This window comes from Somniosus microcephalus, chromosome 3 (genome assembly GCF_052327205.1).
Source record: "Somniosus microcephalus isolate GS21.2 chromosome 3, FLI_Smic_1.0, whole genome shotgun sequence".
NCBI lineage: Eukaryota > Metazoa > Chordata > Chondrichthyes > Squaliformes > Somniosidae > Somniosus > Somniosus microcephalus.
Genome location: NC_140989.1, coordinates 238,826,862 through 238,849,456, shown reverse-complemented (window position 1 = coordinate 238,849,456; position 22,595 = coordinate 238,826,862).

Here is a 22,595-nt window from a genome sequence, read left to right as displayed (position 1 = left end):
GTCAGGCATCTATCTATCTCAGTCTTGAAATCTCCAATTGACCCACCACCCACAGCCTTTTCGGGGAAGAGGGTGCTAGATTTCCACTGTGAAGGAATAGCCATGATTCAGAGAAATACACGATACCATGAACACATTTCTAATATTATTAATAAAAGACATACGGGTTTAAAAGACACACGTCTCAGCAGAAAAGGCTGTGAACAGGAATACAGGCTTCTGAGAAAAGATCAGTTGATAACAAAGTTGTAAACAAGCTTTGAAATGGGAATTAGTTAAATATTCTAAAACAATGAAAGATTGAAGCAAACCATTGGTGGTTCCGAAAGGTCTATGGTTTGCAACGAACACAATGAGAATGCCCAGTTTAAAGTGTGAAGAGCTAACACGTAAAACAGAAATACAAACATTAAAAGAGGCATGTGCCTTTGAAACATGACATCAATTAAAGAAACCTGCTGGTCAAATAGTTTTATGTTAAACTTGGATGACAGGAAACAAGATTAAATATGCAACCAATTGAGATAGCTAGAAAACAAGTAAACACACAGTTAAAGTGGTTTTGATTTACAAATTGTAAATATAATACCAACAAGAAGGCTTTGAAAATATGACTTCAATAGAGACACCAAGCAATTGCATTGTGTTTGTATTAAACTTGGAGCAGAACGGAGTTAAAGGGCAGGATTTTCATTGGGCCGTGGAGGCGGGATTGGAGGTGTGCGGGTGGTTAAAATTGCAAAAACTGACGGGCGGGCCCGACCCCGCCTCCATCCCACCTCCACGCAATTTTCAAAAATTCGTGTCTGATGGTCCCGTCTCTGTCCCACCTCCAACAGGCAGGATAGGCCATTAAGGCCCTTAACAATTGCTTCTATAATGCCATTTTGAATGACCATTGTGATTTTAACCACGTTCCCACGTGAAACATGCCTGTTCTGAAACACGACAGTGAAACCTGGCGGGAGCACAATTGGATTGCTGACTATCAGCTGCAGGTCAACCATTAAGGAGGAGATTTGATCAGCCATCATTTGCAGGTGGCAGGACTTTGTAGTCTCAGGTCTGGGGGTACCTTTAGAAGGCATAACCACAGCTGTGGAAGTTTGGAGCCTGACACCCATCTCCAGTGTGACCTCCTGGGAAACACCTCTCGCCACATTCACTGGGCGCTTCTTCTACTGAGGCTTCTAACAGAAGCATGGGACCCATTTATTTCCTTCCCTTCTGGATATTAGATGAGGCCGAACAACAGTAGCAACAACAACTGCAGCCCCAACAGCAGCAGCAACAACAACAGCAGCCCTAACAGCAGCAGCAACAACAGGTGCGCCAAGCTGCTGCTCACCCACCTGAAGATGCACAGGCCAGAAGGGGCCAGTGCATGGAAGCCCGTTGGCGCAGGAGATACCCCCAAACAGGGTCTACAGACACAGGGTCAGCTATCTCAACATGTCTGAGCAGCAGTGCCAAAGGCGGCTCTGACTTTCGCGAGAGGTAGTGGGTGACATCTGCGCAATGCTGCAACAAGACCTGCAGCCCAGAGGACCAGGTGGACAACCCTTACCAGTGGTCGTCAAAGTCACCACCGCACTCAACTTTTTTGCCTCAGGCTCATTCCAGGGATCAGCTGCAGACATCAGTGGCATCTCTCAGGCGGCCGCACACACTTGCATCATGCAGGTAACCGATGCCCTTTTTGCCCTCTGTTCCTCAGTTATTTTTCAATGCTTTTTTCATGACTGGAACGATGGGTGTTGCCCATTCGCTCCAATCTATTTTGGATAATACGCCTGCCTTTTCCAAATTCTCCAGCTCTGCCTCGACTGCCGGACGTATTGCGTATGGCACCGGTCTTGCCTTAAAAAATTTTGGAATTGCTGCATCTTCCACTTTTATTGAGGCGGTGATGCCTTTCAAGGTTCCTAGTTTCTCTTGAAACACTTCTTTGGCGTTGGCCAAGATGTCTTTTAATCGTTCAGGTATGATGTCATCATTGTTTTTTTCCTTACTGGTCACCGTCAGTGCCTGAATGGAGTGCCAGTCTAAACGTATCTTCCTTATCCATTCACGTCCCAACAACGGTGGACCACCATCTTGTAGAATGTATAAATACAACTTTTGTATTTCTTTGCCGTTGTATACCACAGGCACCTTTATTTTTCCTTTGGGGTATACTTTCTGCCCCGTATACGTTTTTAAGATAATGGATGTGTCTTTTAGAGGTATATGCGAAAATAGCCTCTCGTAATCTCGTCGATTTATTACGGTTAGAGCTGATCCTGTATCTAGCTCCATTTTAACTGGGGACCCTGCTATTATGAGGGTAACCCAAATGGTCTGGTAATCTTCATTGGCAATTACATTATTTAATTTGAGGGAGCTTAGTCTCTTGTTTCCGGAGTCGCTATCGCTCTTCTGGTCTTTGGAGCTACTGTCCGTCATCATTTGTACCTTTCTGTGCTTTTCCTTATTGATTCTTTTCCCGTTAGTGGATTTTTTATTTTCAGATCGGCATACACGTGGAATGTGTCCCATCTTTCCGCATCGCCTGCATGCTTTTTCTTTGAACCAACAATCCCTCTGGTCATGGTTGGATCTGCCGCAGCGATAACATCTCTCGAAACCCCGTGTCATTTCATGGGTGCCGAAGTCCTGTGGCCTTTGCTGTATCTTTGCCGCTCCTATTGCACTGAAAGCCTTGTCCAGTGTTAAATCTTTTCCAGAAGATACCTTTTTTTGTGTTTCCACACTTAGGGGATCGCAGATGAATTTGTCTTGCAGAGAATCTGCCAGTCCTGCCTCGAATTGGCAGTGTAGGGTATCAACAATCTCCTCAAAATTCTTGTCCATCGGTTCGGCTGGAGTGATTAAGTTGCGTAACAGCTTGTATGTTTCTGCGCCCATTAGATCCAGAAGCACTGAAGCTTTTTTTTCATCTTCTATTCCATTTGCGGTGCAAAACACCTCCACTCTTTCTACATATGTGGTCCAATCCTCTATCTTGTTATCAAAAACATCAATATTGCCAAAGTTAGGCTCTGTTTCATTATCAAAAGCATCAATATTGCCAGACTTAGGCATTTCAAAAAAGATATGGCGCTTCCCGCGCTTTTTTTTTTTCTCTCTGTAGCAACGATATGGCGCTTCCTGCGCTTTCCCGCCGCTGCTACCGATAACAACGCTGTTTTACTGTGGTTTCCGTTTATTCACTGTTGGAGACTCGTTCCCGACGGAGGTCTAAACGCTGACCTGCTTGCCGCGCTGGCCGTCTCTCGAGTGCACCCTCCCAGTCCGTTATAGCTTGCCTCCGATTTCGCTGACTGTCTCAGCTGTAGAGCCCGCCGCTGGAGCCCCAGCCTGACGCCCAGGAAGGATTAGCGCAGTACCTGCCACCAGCTTGGCCAACTGGTGAAACCACAGTTTCTATTACTTCCTTGAGTCTTCTGGACGCTGGAGGAATCGATGTCCTTGAGGTGCTGCCGAATTGCAGGTAAGTCCGTTTCCACTTCGTCGCCACTGTAGTGTCCGTGTGTAGATAAAGACACTGAAGACAGGAGTTGGTTCATAGGTATTTACTAAGCAAGTCTGGGGGGGGTTCTAAAGGATATACACAATACACAGGCTTATATAGCCCAAGTGGCAATTACCGGCATTACGCACACCTGGGGCTCTTAAAGGCACATACACCACAATTGCTCTTAAAGGCACATACACCACAACAATCACATCCATTTCACCAAGGATCGAGCAAGTTTCATGGCGCGTGTGGTTGGATTAGCTCATCTGACAGGCTTTCCAAGGGTGCAGGGCGTCATTGACTGCACACATGTGGCCCTTAAAGCACCCCAATGCAATCCAGGTATTTTTGTCAATCACAAGGGCTTCCACTCCCTTAATGTTCAGCTGGTGTGTGACCACAACAAGGAAATTTTGCATGTTTGTGCCAAGTACCCTGGCAGTAGCCATGACTCCATCATACTGCGCCAGTCTAGTGTACATTCGCTATTCAGTCCACCGGACCAACTTAACGGATGGCTACTTGGAGACAAGGGCTATCCCCTTAGGACGTGGCTAATGACACTGTTCAGGAGACCATCCAACGAAGCTGAGGAGAGCTACAACTCCAGCCACATGTCTACCAGAACCATAATCGAGCAAACCATCGGTTTGCTGAAGATGCGCTTCAGATGCCTGGATAGATCAGATGGAGCCCTGCAGTACTCAGCAGCCAGGGTCTCCAGAATCATCGTGGTTTGCTGTGCACTTCACAAAATGCACAGCGTCGTGGCTTGCAGATTCCTGAGGACCAAGTGGCTCCTCACATATCCTCCTCAGATGAGGAGGAGGAGGAGAAGGAGGAGAGCGAAAACAAACATCCTGCAGAGGCCAATCAACCAGCGGCAGCAGTACGCGAGAACATAGCTGCCCGCGATGCAAGGAACGCACTCATCTTGGCCAGATTTGCTTAGCCTAACCACTCAAGCACTTTTGCCTCGCAGCTTCTTACCTGAGCATCAACAATGGCCAAGGACCAGCAGATTCCTAGCAATTTGACTACTATACTAACAATTGCAAATAATCCTTAGCCCTCAATGTGGAAGTCCCATTCACAAAATGACACACGCCACAACTACAGCAGTAGCCATCAGATTTTTTATGTACATGATTCATATGATGTCTTTTACACATAAAACATCAAATTTCACCCAAGTGACTACCCTTGTGACTACTTGTGCAGTATCTTTCTCTTACGCGTGCTCCTACATGGTGCTTCCCCTGTAGCTTCAGCAGATGTGGAGGCCCCTTGCTCAGTTTCTTGCTGCTCCTGTCTCAACACCTTTGGCGGGCGTCCTCTGGGGTGATGAATCTGTGAGTTCTCGTCAACAGTCTGCTGCTCCTGTGGCTGTGCAGGGGTTGAGACGCCGATCTCAGATGGGTGTGCACTCTGGTGGGGCTCTGACTGAGGGCTCTGCAATGGCATGGAAGTGTGAGCGCTTGGAGAGGAGTCCCCACTTCCTTGATGTCTGCCACCAACTTCCCTCACATGGGTCAGGTCCCCCTCAGCACTTGCAACTGGCTTGAGAGCATCTTGCTGCTCATCAGGGGGGCCATGGGGACCTGTATCTGCACTGGCAGTCCTACTCAGAGGGACTGCCATGAAGGTTTGGTTTCTCTGTTCAATAGCTGACCATCGCTCCTCCAGAGATGTCAGTCTATTCTGAATACTCACCATGTTTTCAACACTCTGGCGACTTAGCACCTCCATGGAGTTTGCCATCCTTTCCATGTTGATGCGTTCATCCGCCAATGGCTCAACAAAGGCTCTGCTCATGTGAGCGAGGGACTCCTCCATTCTCTCCACACTTGCAGTGACCCTGGAGACAAAACCTGCCAGAGACTCCTGCATCTTTTCCTGGAGTGCCATCACCACTGATACTGTGGATGGACCCAGAGGCAGAGGGTCGACATGCAGCTGAGCCGAGCTGGCAGAGTCCTGCGCCCTCCGACTAGGACTCTCCACTGCTGTCCCTGTCTCCACAATCTGCTGATGCTCACTTGTGAGCTGTGATACACCAGGTGACAACACTACTCTATGTCCCGAAGGTCCCACCAAGGTGTGAGTGTCTGCGCTGGTGCTGGGTGCGCTGAATTCTGCTGATGCTGCGCCCTCAGAGGTTGCAGCTTCCTCTGAGGAGTCTGAAGGCTCAGCCTGTTCCTCCAGGCTAGTGGGGACGGGTGCTTGCGATGGTCTTGTGGGGGAGTAAAGGAAAGAGTCAGAGATGTGATGCCAAGGTTACATGCACATTGCATGTTGCAGATGATCATTAGTCCTTCTGTTAGAGCTTCTGAAATATTATCAGCGACTCATGCAATGTCAATGAGAGAGATGGAACACTATTCTCTCACCAGCTTGGTGTGATGCACCTGTCTGTCCATCCCCCACATATGCGTTGTCCTCCACTCCTGCGATCTCTAGGACCACCTCCTCCCAGGGGGTGAAGTGGGCTAATGATGGTGGCCCTGCTGCTGTTCTCTTTTATTGTGAGCTCTCTTTTCCTGCAATGAGGGAGACAAGTGGAGGTTGAGTGAGAATGAAGGAGTGAGTGTAGAGAATCCATAGCATAGATGCTTAGAAGGAGACAAAGATGGAGTGAGGTGGCAAGACCAAGGGCCCTCCCTGTGTGTTGTCAGTTGTTTTCATAGCATCAGAGTGATAGGGAGTGTGAGGGCTGCATATTCAAATAGTCAGGTGAATGTGACCATAGAGAGAGAGGGAATGGGTAAGGGTGCATGGATGTCAGTGTCAAGTGGTATGTGGAGGAAGAGATTGCTAAAGCTGAGTGCTTGTGAGGAAAGGCTATGGGGATCAGATTGAGAGTGATGCGAAATTCATACTCACTTTTCCAGTGCGCTGAAGGTCATGAAATCTCTTCCTGCACTGTATCCAGGTTCTGCGGGTAGCCGATAAGGATGTGACCTCCTCTGCCACTTGCAGCCACGCAGCCTTTGTCTGCTGGGGAGGTTTCTTCCTCCTTGATGAAGGGAAGAGCACCTCCTTGTGAGCTCTTGCTCCCTCCACTAAAGCCTGCAGGGCAACATCATCGAAACGGGGTGCAGACCTCGGTCTTTCTCTGGCTATTCTGCTTCCAGCTCAGTGTATCAGCAAATGTCAGAAAGTTGGCAGTCTGCAGAAGAAGCAAGGCTCCTTGCAGACCTTAAATGCAGTAGCAATGATGACGTCATCGGAGGCGACTTTCAGACGGGAGAAACTCATTTGCCATGGGTTCCCACACACTGGAACTCAATTGGGCAATTTAGTTAAAATAGCATCAATCTCCCACATCGAATTAGATTCGTGTGGATAACACGAAATGCGGATTACACGACACCAACCTGCACCTGAATGAAAATCCAGCCCAAAATGTCTGCAAAAAACCAGTAAAGCCAATATTAAGAATTGAATGAAAGCATTTTGTAGAAATGACATCAAACAGAAATTATAGCTGTCATTGATTTTATGATGGTTTTTGGAACACCTAAAGGTAGAGAAATAATTATGCATGCAATAGTTGAATTGATAGTAAGTTAGAAAGCATTCGAAAGAGGTATCAATAAAGACAAATAGCTGACATCAGCAGAGAATATCAAAGAAGAAACCACTGCCAAAAGGTTATAAAAATAAGACCTTTTTAACAGAAAGTCAGAACACGCTGAACAGGCAAAGCGTTTCTCAACTCTTCAAAGGCATCTCTGTAAGTCTTTAACTGTGAGTCTCAGGAAGTCAAAGTGATTGATTTTGGTGGATGTTCTGGATTTAGAAATAAGTAAGAAATAAGAAATATAATGAAGTAAAGATTTGAGAATAAGGATCTCTGAGAAATAAGAAATGTAAGCTAATTGTATTTTGAATTATTAATGTTGCGACTGATTCAACAGATGTTAACTGAAGGTATGCTCTTAAATAAAACTATAAGGGGGAAAAATTCAGTCTCACCCCGTTTGGGGTGCCATTAGCGGCCATGTGCAAAGTTTAGCACTTGGTGCTAATTATCGTTTCTGACAGCAAACTTGGCTTTTATCACCCCTGGAGATGATTGGAGCGCTAAATCAGACGCTTCACACGTGTCTTAAGGCGCAAGGGCCGAGGAACGAGACGCTACCTCAGAGTGCTGGTGACGCTCATGTGATGTCAGTCAGCAACGGAACACAGACACACTGGCGCCGGCCAGTTCTTAAAGGGGAGGTCTGACGAAAGGTCATCGACCTGAAATGTTAACTCTGTTTCTCTCTTCACAGATGCTGCTTGACCTGCTGAGTTTCTCCAGTATTTTTCTGTTTTTATCTTAAAGGGGAGGTTTGATTTTGCACTCCATCCACATCCTGCTCATTGCAGCCTTGAATCTCGGCCTGGAGAGACCTGTACATCAAATCTGCTGGAAAGAACAATGGAGAGACTCAGGGAAAGAGCTCAGAGTGCAGCCCCCACAGTCTCTTCTAAATAGATACAAGGAAGGGCAAATCAAAATGAACCTGCAAATTGCTACTCAGTACCCAAAACTCCTTCACACAGTGTTGAATCTCTCCAGAAGTCTCTCTCTCTCAGAATGCGTGGTGCAAAAATGTCACCAACAAAAAAAGGCAGTAAGCAGTCACTTTTAAATAGCGCTACCCCAGTCCCTTCCTGACTGCAAAGCGCTCCCCTCAACCTGTCGCTGCTAGCGGCAGATGGTAAGGCAGGGGGCACCACTCAATATCCAGCCCGGGGCGCTACCAGGGCGTTGCGCACTCGACTGACGTCACGATCTGCCGGCGCAGGAGATCATGACGGTAGTGTTTAGCGCCGCCGCAAAATGTCTAGTTAATTTCGCGAGTGGCGCAAACATCGCCGCGCCCGGGCGCTAGTTGCTTTGCGCCCCATTAGCGCCCTCTTAAGGTGCTAATGGGAGGTGCAAACAACTGAATTTTTCCCCCTATATTTTTAGAATTGTCTCAAAGAGTAATTCTGTATAAACTCACAAACCCACATTTCTGTACACTCTTTTGTAAGGAGTTGCAGAATTCTGGGGGGTGTTCCGGACCCTCATAATATCCGGAAGGTTACAGTCTAGTTCAACTTAATAAAAGTACTATCTGGAGGATAGTAACATCTTCAGTCGTTCCGTTCCTTTAGGGAGAGATAGCCTGAACTTTTAGACCCATTTAAGCATCTTATGGAATTTGGCTATCTCTAACTTAAGTTGAAGGTGAACGTCTGGGGAATACGCCTGATCTGGGGTAGCCCAGAAGGGCTTGGACTGTAATTATCCCTTCAGACCACTAACCTCTGTGTCAAAATGTGCTTCCCAATTTCACTTCTGGCTAGTTCTAATTTTAAGATTGTGCCCCCTTGTTCTGGACTCCCAAGTCAGAGGAAATAGCTTCTCTGTGTCTACTCTGTCGAATCCCTTTATAAATACCTCAATTAGATCACCTTCTAAATTCAAGGGAATACCAGCTACGTTTATGCAGCCTGTCCTCATAATTTAATCCTGTTATCATTCTGGTGAGTCTGTGCTGCACCTCTTCCAAGGCCAATATATCTTTCCTGAGGTGGGGTGCCCAAAACTGAACGCAGTGCTGCAGATGGTGTCTGACCAAGACTTTGTACAACTGAAGCATCACTTCCTTACTTTTGAATTTTAACCTTCTTGAGATAAAGGCCAACATTTTCTTAGCCTTTTTGATTATGTTTTTTTTCCTGGGCACGAGGTTTAGTGAATTGTGTCCTCCACAGCTCCTAGTCTCTCACCGTTACCAAACTATTCAATTTATTTTTCTCAGATCCAAAGTGGATGACCTCAATGCAGCAATCAGTCAGCAAGCAACAGAATTTTCAACTCAGATTATGTGCTTCAACCTTTTGCATGTTGAATCATGAATCAAGAATTTTCATGGTGTGTGTTCAGCTTTTATCCCAAGCAGAGAAGAGGTACAAGGCACAAGGCAAGGCTTGGCAAGACTGCAGGTATCAGCCTTGGCTCAGTGATAGCCTCTGAGTCAGAAATGTATGGGATCAAGTCCCACTCCAGAGACTTGAGCACATAATCTACGCTGACACACCAGTGCAGTACTGAAGGAGTGCTGCATTGCAGGAGGTGCTGTCTTTCAGATGAGATGCTAAACCACCTCCCTTCTCAGGTGGACATAAAAGATCCCATGGCACTACATGGCCAGCATTTATCCCTCAGCTAACACCAACAGCAAAGAAACTGTCCAGTGTTCAGGAGGCTGCGTTGATGCCCAGTGGGAGCCTCATGATAGGACACGGAAAAAAATTGATGCTAGATGTTTTTCTTCTGGCTTTACCCTGCCAAGCATTTTGCCCATATAAAATGGGCATTTAACTGTGGCGCATCGTTTGATATCTCAAAGCTGCTTCCTCTTTGATCCCAGGTCCATAGTATCTGGGAGACTGAATTGACTCAGTGGGCAACCTCCATCCAGGCAGCTTGCACTTAGATTTTCATACTCCAAAGAGGACCACCTCCTTAGCTCCAACTCCTTCAACAGGACCTCTGAGGCCTTAATATCGAACAGCAGCTTGACACATATCTCCGTATAGCTATTTGCAAGTAACATATCTCCCAACAGCACCAGTTCCTCAGCAACAGACAATTCTTTGCCTGACTAAAGAATCCCCACATCTTTAGGAAAAACAGCAGCCCTTTAAGAGCTACTGGCTCCCCAAATTTTATGTCCCCTAGCCAATCATGCATTTGGCCAGGCTACCAATTCTCCATGTTCAGAGGACCTACTTTAATTAGGAGTAGGGGTTAGCCTCAGTGGGTCCTCACTATGTGCAAACTGCATCTCAATCAGACTGTTCACTCATGGGCAACCTCAGGGCAACTACGTTTAAGCTGTCTGCTTTCTTAAGCAGATGCTACTTCTAACTTGCAGTCTTTAATCTTTGGCTTTGATTGCTGTGATCCAAACTAAAGGATGTTCCTGGTAATGGCAGTTCCAATTGAGGTTTGAATTATGCTCATCCCAAATGCTAACAAAGGTGGAATACATGTTCTACAATGAGCTGTTATCAAGTCCTGGCACATTACGTACATATATAGACAACAAGTCTAATTTATATGACAAAGTGAAATTATTTGCACTGTATACTCTGTTCCCCGTGAGGCCAACAAACAGATGTGGGTCAGCCAGAACATTAGAGGCAGATGTGTTCCGATTGGGAGATACTGTCCCTCTGGAGCTTCAATGTAGTGTTGTACTCAGTACGGAGCGGTGGTAAGACAGAATGACCAGGATACTCTCAGCTGAACTTAAAAGAATCAACATCACCCAGCCTTTCACACCAGTGAACGAAGAAAAGTAACATTCCATCAAAGAGAAAAGTTCGCATTTGTACAGCAGTCTCTTAGAAACATCTTAAATTGCTTCATTCTACACAAATTACTTTGAGGTGCAATGACTTGTGATGTAGACAAGTGTGGCAGCCATTTTGTACGCAGCAAGAGCATACAAACCGCAACCAGGTGAATGTTCTATTTTTGGTTGTATTGCCACTGTGATGTCTGCTATTGCTGGTTTGTGTGTAACTGACCTATTACAGTACTGAGCTAGTTGGTGTTACTGGGTTGTTTGTATCTTTAACTGGATGAGTCAGAATGCACAACAGTAAATTATAATGGAAGCTGCTTATATAAAGCTGTCAGCTGCACTGATATCCCTCACCAATGATGGCGCTGTAGCACCTTAATTTTGCATCTCCCAGCTCCTCAGTCTGAACTCCTATGCTCCAACCAATTTTATTTCTCTGCTTCTCAAATTGCTGTAAGTTTTGCTATTTAACTATTAAATAATATAAAGGTCAAAATATATCACAGAAAACTAGGGACAGAACATCTAACTTTAAAATGGAGACTGCATTTGTATATATTTTATATTATATATCTATCTATATTGTGTTAAAACTCTCAAGTCTGTGTGCCCAGGTTCAATTAACTCACTGCCCGATAACCCTGCTGACCTTTGATCTTGATTCAGCATGTGTGGCACCACAGGAGATAGGCGAGCAGATAAGAAAAACATTCAAATATGTCTCGACCTTCTTGTGGTCTCAACATAAATGCTCCCTGCGCAATTTATGGCAGGGAGGGGAGGGTGGGGGGTCAGTAAGCTGGGCTTTGAGGCATTACAGCTCAGTACTCAAGTGGTGCAAGTCCAAGGATTACCAAGGATTACCAGGAAGATGAGAGCTGTGATAAAGAGACCAACAGAGACCAGTGAACATTAGAAGGGCAGTTGGAGGGTGGCTTGAATGGTAAATTAAATATACGCATTCATTTTATGGGATCCTGTCTATAAAGATAACATTGAGCCTAATCTATAGTATTCCTTAAATAAACTTTTGTGGCATTTAAAGGGGTAGGTTTTGCTTACATTTTAGCATCAAGGACAGCTGGCATATATATAGCCTTTAAGGTAGCATTATCAAACAAATTTTGACACGAGCCACATAAAGAGATATTAGGACAGGTGACCAAATGTTTGGTCAAAGAGGTAGGATTTAAGTAGCATCTTAAAAGGAGGAGTGAGAGGTAGAGTGGTGGAGAGGTTTAGGGAGGGAATTCCAGAACTTCGGGCCTAGACAGCTGAAGGCACGATCGAGAATGGTGGAGCGAGGGAAGTCGTGGATGTGCAAGAGGCCAGAATTGAAGGAGTGCAGAGATCTTGGAGAGTTGTATGGCTGGAGGAGGGTACAGAGATAAGGAGGGGCAAAGCTATCGAGGGATTTGAACACAAGGGCCTAGAAATTGAGTGGGGTTAGCGCCCAATTAGCGGCGCTGGAGGGCATTGCGCTGGAATTATAGCCATTTCTGAAATTGACTTGGGCCTTACCATCGGCGTTAGCCGGTAGCGCTGCGCCGGCACCGATGACGTCATCGGTGTGCGCAGCGTCCCGGTTGCCGTGGTAACCCGGCCCCAAGCCCAAATTCAGTTGCGCCCACCTCGCCCGTGGCAGGCGCAACCAACGATTGTGGAAAGGGTTCTTACACGCCTTTGCGCCGGCGCATAAAGGTGGAGCGGCCGCCTGCCCGCACCTCCCTTCCCGGACTCCTGCATCACCCCCCCCGCGGCCCTGATGTGTGTGTGCTACGAGCCCGGCACTTCCCCGAGGTGCCGGGCTCAGATGTCGGGGGAATCCGCCGGTCAGTTGTCGGCTGCAGGCAGCTCCTCCTTAACAGAAGGAGGAGGCCTGCAGTTCCCCAGCCTGCCGCACCGCATCGGGTGCCGCAGCGGGGGATTAGCGCCGGAAAACCCAATTGAACGCCCGTTTTGAGGCGCTAAAACCCTCCTTTAGCGCCCACCGCCGTCTGGGCCCGGCGCAACCGAATTTTCGTCGGACGCTGCCGCATTAACGCTGGCGCAAAATTTCTGGCGCTACAGCCCTGGCGAACCCACAACCCAATTTCTAGGCCAAGGATAACAAACTTAAAATTGAGGCGTTGCTGGACCGGGAGCCGATATAGCTCAGTGAGCATCCCTGAACCATTAGCCACTGTTATCTCCAAAAACACACCATCACAGTCCAATCTCATTTAGAAAGTGCTGCTTCACTGCTCTTGATTCGCCCCATTCAAGATGAAGATCCATAATATCGATCCAAGTGAAGTGATCAGCTTGGGAAGCTGGAATAACTCCTGGCCCTTCTGCATATATTATAAGCAAAGTTTTCTTAAGTCCGGTCAGTCCCACAGAGCAAATCAAAGTGGTGCCGTGTTTCTCAACATCCACATTGCGATCATTGCATTTGACTGACAGGCAACAACGTCAATATGATGTAGAAGACAATAATAGCCAAGGTCTTCGAGTAAGATATGATGCGCCTGGAGGTTTAGTGTGAAATCATCATGATAATGTGAAGAGGCGTTCTTACTGGGGTGGGGGTGGTACAAAGCATCAGAGTGGCATCACGCCACACCGCAGAATGGAGAGGATACAGGATCATGCTCTTCACCCACAGCGCAATGAGTTCCCAATCTCAGCTGTACCACCAGGAGGTGCCGCTGATTACACTCTCGCAACACCCTCCCGTCCCCACCGAGCAGCATTGGTGGAAATCTGGAGAAAGCTCGGCCACCCGCACATATGTAGGGTACAGAGAGACAATTGGGGAAGGAAGCAATGCATAAAAAATGCCTGAGAAAGGAAGTCTGACGAGCAGGATTTCTATAGATGGTGCATGACACGACAAACTATCCTGCAAAATATTATTAGCTTCAATGGGAACTGGTTGATGCAGCAGGTTGACCAACTGCTCTTTCATCTCTCGGAGGCTCACATTTGAATGAAGTCCAGGCTGATGGGATGAAGTCTCCTCCATCTGCTGCCTCTTAGAGTCCAAAGTGGAATGAGTTCGGACAGTTACAAGCTGGGCCCAACTGAACATGTCTCGCAGTACAAATCTGCCCCATGTTGCCAATCTCACTCAGCAACTACAGCAATAGCTGTTGTGGGAAGTGGTAAATATCACACTGGTGGCAGTAGGGCAGGGGTATCAAACCTGCAACCTCAGGGCTACACATGACCCTTGAACTTGGCAGTCTGACCCTTGAAGCCCTTGAACTCGATCCCATTTGCATTTCATATTTTTCATTTAGATGCTTCGTCGGCTTGAAAATTTAGAAAAGGGCTGTTTTCAGTCCAGGTCCCAAATCAGAGCTCAGGTTTAGTATTAGCAACTTGGAATGTGGACTTATACTTTGTGTATATGACTCAGGGCTCTGTGGTACAACCAATGCAGCCCACAAAAGAGAAAGAACTTGCATTTATATAGCACCTTGTTACATCCTCAGGATGACCATAAGTCACCGTTGTTCACGGGCAAATAACAACCGTTATGCAGCAACCACAAACTGATAGTGAATCAATGATGAGAAGACAGGTTTTTGGTGGTGTTGGTTGAGGGAGGAATGTTGATCCAGACACTAGGAAAACTCCCTGCTCTTCATCCAATGGTGCCACGAGATCTTTTATATCTGCCTGGAGAGGGAGACGGGGGCCTCAGTTTAATGCTTCGTCTGACACTGCACTCCATCACTAAAGTGTCAGTCTGGATTATGTGCTCAAGTCCTGGAGCGGGGCTTGAGCCCACGGCCTTGGGATTCAGAGGTGTGGGTGCTGCCACTGAGTCAAGCTGACGCGCCATGTTAAACAGTGACAACTTTTAATTTTGAAGCAATCAGATAAAAACATTGAACAAACACACCGTCAACAAATCTTTCATGTTTTTGTATTCCATCACACAATCATTCAAATTCCAGATGTAAGGCACGGTCCGAAGTAGCATACATAAATTACATTCAAATGAAAATGCTGCACTTTTCTGTTACCCTTGGCATTTTAGTGCATTCATGTTGGCAATGAGTGGGCCATGTAACCACCCACACAATAGATTTAGATTCAACACTGAAGTGCTACAAAATATCTTCCCTCTGTACTCGAGCTGCAGCCAAAATCTGACCCTAGGAAAGAAAGGGTGTATGAGTGTCTCGGGGCAGAGGCTAATCCCTCGCTCACCCAGTGTCCACAGATGTGAACTTTTGCCCAAATTCTTGTCATATCTCTCCTACCCTAACTCCCAGAGACTAGAGTCAATTGTACTGCTCTTACTGTAACCCCGGCTGACAGTGACACACTTCGAAAGATAAATAGGCTGAATTAGTATATTAGAATGACGATCGGTTATGATGCTATGGCCTAGAAATTCAGTCGCGTTTGCGCCCACTTATGGGCTATAGAGTGGTTTGCGCCGGAAGTTTTTTCGCGCCCGAAATTCAGTTGGTCCGTAACATCGACGTTAGCCGGTAGCGCTGCGCCGGCACCGATGACGTCATCGGTGCGCGCAGCGCCCCGGTTCCAATGCAATTCCGGTCCGACCACCAAATTCAGTTGCGGCCGCCTCTCCTGTGGCGGCCGCAAACAGCGTTTGCAAAACGGTGCCTTGCAGCTCCGAGAGGCCGGCGCATCAAGGTGGCGGGGCGGCCGGCCGCTTTCCCGGCGGCCGCCTGGCCGCACCTCCCTCCCCGGACTCCTGCACCACCCCCCCACGGCATTGGTGTGTCACTCCCGCGAGCCCGGCACTTCTCCGTGGTGCCGGGCTCATTTGCCGGGTGAATCCAGCGGCGATCTCACGGCTGCAGGCAGCTCCTCCTTAAGAGAAGGAGGAGGCCTGCAGTACCCCAGCCTGCCGCACCGCATCGGGTGCCGCAGCGGCAGCTGGACGCCTGAAACTGACATTCTTCGCCCCAAACGAGGCGGCCAAACCCTCCAATAGCGCCCGCCTCCGTGTTGGGGCGGCGCAACTGAATTTCAGGCGGGCGCTACGGGAATCCGGCCGAGCGCTAAATTTCGGGCGCTAAAGACCTGGCGGGGCTATACCTAATTTCTAGGCCTATACCTTTTAATGTCAATGCTGGATTACACTGCACTTAAAAATCTCAAATACATATCGACAGTTGAGGGGAAATATTCAGTGGCGCCCCTTTGGGGCACTAACTTCACCGGGGTGCTAGCAACCCAAAAACATTAGCATCCCTGCGCCGTAAATTCAGTGGTAGTGCCCCAAGCAGGAGGCGGGACACTACTGGAAGCACTCCCCTTCCTTCCTGAGGTGCTACAAGTAAATATTGCGGCGCTACGTGCAACAGCACCATGCATGTCGGCACGTAGCGCTGCGTTATTGCAGGTCTCCCTTCACTGATTAAAGGGGAGAGGCCTATCACTGTGCACACCGGGGCCCTGCTGGACCACCAGGGAGCAGGGTGCTGGGAAAAGAGCCTGGCACTCAAGAGGAGTGCCGGGCTGAGTGATCACGGCCGGCACCCCGAATGAAAGAGGGGAAGGGGGCAGGTGCTGGCAGGCGGCCAGAAAACAAAATGGCCGCCCGATGCCTGCCCCTTTAAATACCGCCGATGCAGCTGCACAAACGCCACCCTCACCCTGTCGGACATATCGGCCTAGAAATTCAGTATAGCCACTTTTGGGGCGGTAAAGTCGGGCGGGCGCTAAAGTTAGCGCCCGCTGCAAAGTGGAGGCCACTTCGCCGAAATTCAGTAGCTTTGGCCAAGGAGTTTGGGCGAGCGCTGAAACTGGCATTGCACTCCTATCTTTAGGCGCTAAGCCGGCGGTGCGGACTGATAGCGCCGAGGCCGGGCGCAGCGCAGGTGCGGTCATGTTTTGATTGACAGCAGACACCCTGACGCCGGCCAGCTCTTAAAGGGGGAAGGGTCGACTTTGTCTGCAGCCACGCCCTGGATAGTGGAGCCCTGCAGCTAGGCCTGAACACTGCTGGTGGACCCAAATAGCGCCTCAAGCCATGCAGAAGGCCCGTGAACGAGCGCAGCGCTTCTCAGAGCATGCTTTGAGGGTGCTGCTTAGGGGGTTGGAAAAGAACAGAGAGATCTTGTGCCCGGACAGTGGCAAGAAGGCTCCCAGGAGGCAGTACAGGAGAGCCTGGAGGGAAATCGCCCTGAGGGTGTCAGCCAACAGCGATGTCCCCAGGACTGCTGACCAATGCCGCAAGAAGTTCAACGACCTCAGTCGGTTGGTCAGGGTGAGTACCCTTTCCAGTGTCCTCCTCATCCTTGCATGTGCACCTCACATTATGGGCAAAGGGACCTCAAAGGCCTAATGGCCAGCCCTCCTCCCGCAGCGATGGCACTGGCATGATCATCAATAGCACTCTCTGCACTTAACACACTGGCCAAGCTATTCGACCATGGGAGGCAGTGCACACAACAACAGGGCACCACACTGGCCAAGCTATTCGACCATGGGAGGCAGTGCACACAACAACAGGGCACCACACTGTACTTAGAGGCCGTCCTTTCTCTTGCAGGCCAAGCTGGCGCGGAATTTGAAGAGCCAGACTGTCACCGGGGGAGGCCGTCCCCAGTTCCAGCAGCTCAGTCAGCTGGAGGAGAGCGTGGCTCGACTCGTGCGTGGCCGGGTGACTGGCCCCGTTGCTATTGGAGATGCCGACCCTGTGCTGGGACCCAATGGTAAGGACATGACCGTTTGTACCTCTCTGGTTCCCCTTGCGCTTCAGATCTAGATCCTTTGCCACTGTCCCACCAATGCGCATAATGGCACCACTCATGCCTCCCTCGCTGATGCCCTGTCCTCACGCTAAAGCTACTCTTGTACCTTCCTGGTTTCAGCTGGTGAGGAGGAGGTCCCTGAAGCTGAGAGTGCCAGTCCCTCGGAAGAGGAGGATGACGAGGACCAAGAGGAAGGCGGCACATCGGGGGAACCCTCATCCGCGCCAGGGGGTGGCAATGGAGGGGAGACGTCTTGCCTGGAGGAGAGCCAGGGGGAAGTGTTGCAGGGGGGTGTAGCTCCTGGGCCCAGTGGCGTCCAGGCACGCGGGAAGGGTCGGCCAGCACGGCTGCCTTCTCCCCAGAGGGGGGGAAGTGTTGCAGGGGGGGGCAGTTGCTGGGCCCAGTGGCATCCAGGCACACGGGAAGGGTCGGGCAGCACGGCGGCCTTCTCCCCAGAGGGGGGAAGTGTTGCAGGGGAGGGCAGTTGCTGGGCCCAGTGGCGTCCAGGCACGCGGGAAGGGTCGGGCAGCACGGCGACCTTCTCCCCAGAGGGGGGAAGTGTTGCAGGGGAGGGCAGTTGCTGGGCCCAGTGGCGTCCAGGCACGCGAGAAGGGTCGGGCAGCTAGGCGGCCTTCTCCCCAGAGGGAGAGTCCGCCCTCCAGTCCGGAGACGGTCCTCGCCCAGGAGGTGCGCCTCCTTGATGAAATGTCCGCGGCTTCGGAGCGGCACCACAACGAGTTCATGGGGGTTGTGGGACAGTTGCCTCAGGCCATTGAGTCCCTGGCTCATAGTGTGGCCAATTTCGGTGACTCACAGGCCAGGGGTGTCGAGCAACTCGCGGCAGCACAGACCAGGAGTGTCGAGCAACTCGCGGCAGCACAGGACGCGAGTCGCCAGTTCATGAGTGGTGCCGTCCAGACACTGGCTGATCTGATGCTGGCACAGACCAGGGCAGTTCGCGCACTCACTTCTGCCACACTCGCTGTGTCACGGAAGCATCGCCAGGGCACCCGCCGCCCTGCTGCAGCACAGCGGTCTGGCTTTCACCAGATTGCAGCGCTTGCTGCAGTGCCAGGCCGGCCGAGTGCCAGTGTCTCTGGCGACCAGCGAGCGCCTGGCATCAGCCAGCTTGCCCCCATTGCTGCAGTTGCCACTGCCACTCCCCCAGCCAAGGTGCGACGAGCTGCTGGAGAGACTGATGCTGGCCAGCCACAGCTGCAGCAGTCAGCAGCCCGCCCCTCCAGGGCCGGACCTCGTCTAGGCCGACCCCCAAGGGCATCTGCCGTCACGCATTGTGCCTCTCAGGAGCCTTCCCCCAGCCTTGCAACACCCACAGGGCCCAGGTTGAGGTGGAGCAACAGGTCGGGCAGGGGCCGGAGAAGCCTGCACAAGGACTCGCCCTCTCGGCACACCAAGTAGAGTGTGTTGCCAACTGTTTTTTTTATATGGGGGTGATTGTGTTCTGGAGGGGGGGGGCTTATTTTGGTAAGGCCGAAGATGAAGGCAAATGTTGTTTTATATGGGGGTGTTTGTGTTCTGGAGGCGGGGGGGGCTTATTTTGGTAAGGCCGAGGATGAAGGCCAATTGGAAGGACAATTTTTGTTATTCCTCCCCAGGTTGTGGGAGTGAGATATGTTTTTGACTGTTTTTTGGGGGTCTTGTCTGTTTTTCTGTTTCATGTGGGAAGGGCCCTGAGTTTGTTAAATAAAGCTTTTTATTTATTCAGCTTGTCCAGGTGTCATGTTTCAAGTGGTTGTTGCGTTAACCGGCTGAGGGCTTGCGGAGCGGCTGCATTCAGGTGCGTTCATTGCCACAAGCCATTCCCTGACAGGGGGCCTAGAAGTGTCATTCAATAAGCTGCCGGCGGACGGCCCTTGGACCTTGTGGCTCCCTCCTGGGCTGGTACTCCTCCTCCTCCTCCTCATGGTCCTCCTGCTCATCCTCCTGAGGTGGTGGTCCAACGCGAGGTGGCAGTGCCTGAGTCCTGCGGATAGCCAGGTTGTGCAGCATGCAGCAAACGATGATGAACTGGGAGACTCTATCCGGCGAATACTGTAGAGATCCGCCGGAACGATCCAGGCAGCGGAACCGTTGCTTGAGGATGCCAATCGTTTGCTCTATGATGTTCCTTGTGGCTTGATGGCTTTCATTGTATGCCTCCTCCGCAGGGGTCCTGGGCGCGCGGAGCGGGGTCATGAGCCATGTACACAAAGGGTAGCCCTTGTCCCCAATAAGCCATCCCCTTGGTGGAGGCTGTGCCTCGAACATGTCAGCCACAGTAGTCTGGCGCAGGATAAATGCATCGTGGCTGCTTCCTGGAAAGCGGGCATTGACAGCTAGGATGCGCTGCCTGTGGTCACACACCAGCTGTACATTGAGGGAATGGTAGCCCTTCCGGTTGCGGTAATCCTCGGCATTGGCGATAGGTGCCCGCATAGCCACATGCGTGCAGTCAATGGCGCCCTGCACCATGGGGAAGTCGGCGATCCTGGCAAATCCGACTGCACGCTGCTCCTGCCTCTCTAGGGTCATGGGGAAGGAGATGAATTGGTGTCTCCTTGCGAAAAGGGCATCTGTGACCTGCCGGATGCAGCGATGCACGGCAAACTGGGAGATGTTCGCTATGTCCCCAGCAGCGGCTTGGAAGGAGCCGCTTGCATAAAAGTTCAGAGCCACCGTGACCTTCACTTCCACCGACAAAGACGTCCTGCACATCAGCTGTGGATGCAGATCTCTGTGAAGCAGCTGGCAGATCTCTGCAACCACCTCCCTTCTGAAGCGCAGCCTCTTAACACAATGCGCGGCAGTCACGGTGAGATAGGACACCTGCTGCCGGTATTCCCTGAGTGGGTAAGGCCTACGTTGCCGATGCCTGATGGCCCCTCTGCGTCTAGGCATGGCTGGCCATCTCACACAGCGTCTGCGAGCCCTTCGCACATAATGCTGGAACTGAGGGTTGGAACCCCATGCAGCCCCCATAATAAACTTGCAAACAGTGAAATCACAAGAGTCTAATTTCCAAGCTCTGGCCAGAAGCCAAAAATACCTCTCCTATGTTGTCCCAAATCAGTAAGGTCTGTTCCTTGGTCTCTGTCCAGAAATCCAAAGCACTAAAGTCATTGCAGCAAAATGGCTGGCCTTTATAGTTCAGTCTAAGTGCCCTTTAATTAGCGCTCCCCGAGGCCCGCAGGGCCTCTGCTGCGTTCCAGTTCACAGTTCTTAACAGCGCCACGCCCACATTGGGCGGGCGCCACTGAATTTCCAGTTTGGGGCGCACAAACAGCGTTGCACGACGAAATGGCGTCATAAGCTGCGTGCGCAGCTGAGCGGGCGCAAACACTTTGCGCCGGCGCTAAATGTCAACTGAAGTTGGGCGTAGGTGCAGATCGGACTGCGCCCGGGCGCTAAGTGCCTAGCGCTGGAAATCTACCCCTCTTAAGGCGTTAACGGCTGGCGAACGCTACTGAATTTCTAGGCCATCGTCTGGTGATAGGTCAGGGGGCGCAGTCGAAGTTTGCAGCCGGGGTGCAAGCGGGGCGCTGCGCATGGTGATGACGTCATCGCTGGAGCCGTGGGGCGCTACCGGCTACCGCCACCGCCAACCTCTCGCTGAGTCAGAGGGATGACTGAAGAAACTTTCAGCCTTGATAAGAGGTGACCTTATAGAAGTATATAAGATAGCAAATAGAACGGAAAAGGTAGATCTGGAGCATTGCCTCAAACTAAAGTGTGGGATTAGGGCAAAGGAGGCACGGAATCAAATGAACAAAGGCAGATTTTAGGATTGATAGCAGGGAGCTCTTTACAGGTAGACAGTGATATTCACAGGGAATGGAATTCTTGGTGGAGCAGTAGAGTCAAATAGCTGGAATCATTTAAATGGTTGTATGCCATGATATTATGGGGGAGGGGGGGAAGCGGAGGGGGAGCTATGAAGTCTTTCTGCATAGATTAGCTAAACTGAGTTGAATGGCCTCCCTCAAATATTGTGAATTAATGGCTATTAAGGTTACATGTCTAAATTGTATCTAGGAAATTATAGCCACGGAGGACACTAACTGAAGAGTCACTTTCACCTTTCCCAAAAGCATGATGGTACTTCATGCTTCTCTCAGATTACATGGCTGCCGGGGGTCGGGGGGAGAGGGGTGCAAGTGTTTAGTCATGATGCTCCAGCCATCATGAGTGTTAGATCCGTGTGTTAATGGAGACACGGAATGCAGGAGTTGATTTAACAAGTGTTTACTGAACAAAGTCTGGAGGTGAACTAACTACACAAGTTGCTATACAGGCTTATATACCCGAGTGGTCACTACTGGTACTACAGTACACAGGGGCTTCAAAAACATAGTTCCTCTTAAAGGTACATACACTACAATTCCTCCCTTTTTAGATAAATAGTACATAACATTTTAAGGAATCATTAAATAACATTTTTACAAGAACAATAATCTACACATTTGCTGAAGTTAATCAATTACAAATTCAGTCTCTCTGGAGGCTTCCTGACTCGGTCCGGATAACGCCTCGGTGGTGTAGTAGGTTTCGGTGGTGTAGTAGGTTCTTTTGGCAAGGTCGATTCGGCTTCAATGCCAGTGTCGGATTCACCTGGTTCCAGTATCACCGGATCGGAGGTAGATACTATGGGTATCTTTGCTTCATCACTAGGTGTATAGAGTTGTGGTGTAGGTTGTCCTTTTTCGGATGACTCTATGATCTGGTCAGCATGGCGCCTTATTATGCTTTCTCCAATGTCCATGGTATACATCAGCGGTCCTAGTCATGTGCAAATAGTTCCAGGCTGCCATTTCTTGGTACGGTAATCCCGGGCCAAAACTGGTTGACCTATCTGGAAGGTTCTAGTTGGCCTTTCATTCATGCTTTGAAATTGCCGGTTCTCTACGTCCCTTCTGATGTTTGGATTGACCAAATCCAGCCGGCATCTTAGTCTTCTATTGAAAAACATCATGGTGGGGGTTTGGTTTGTAACCA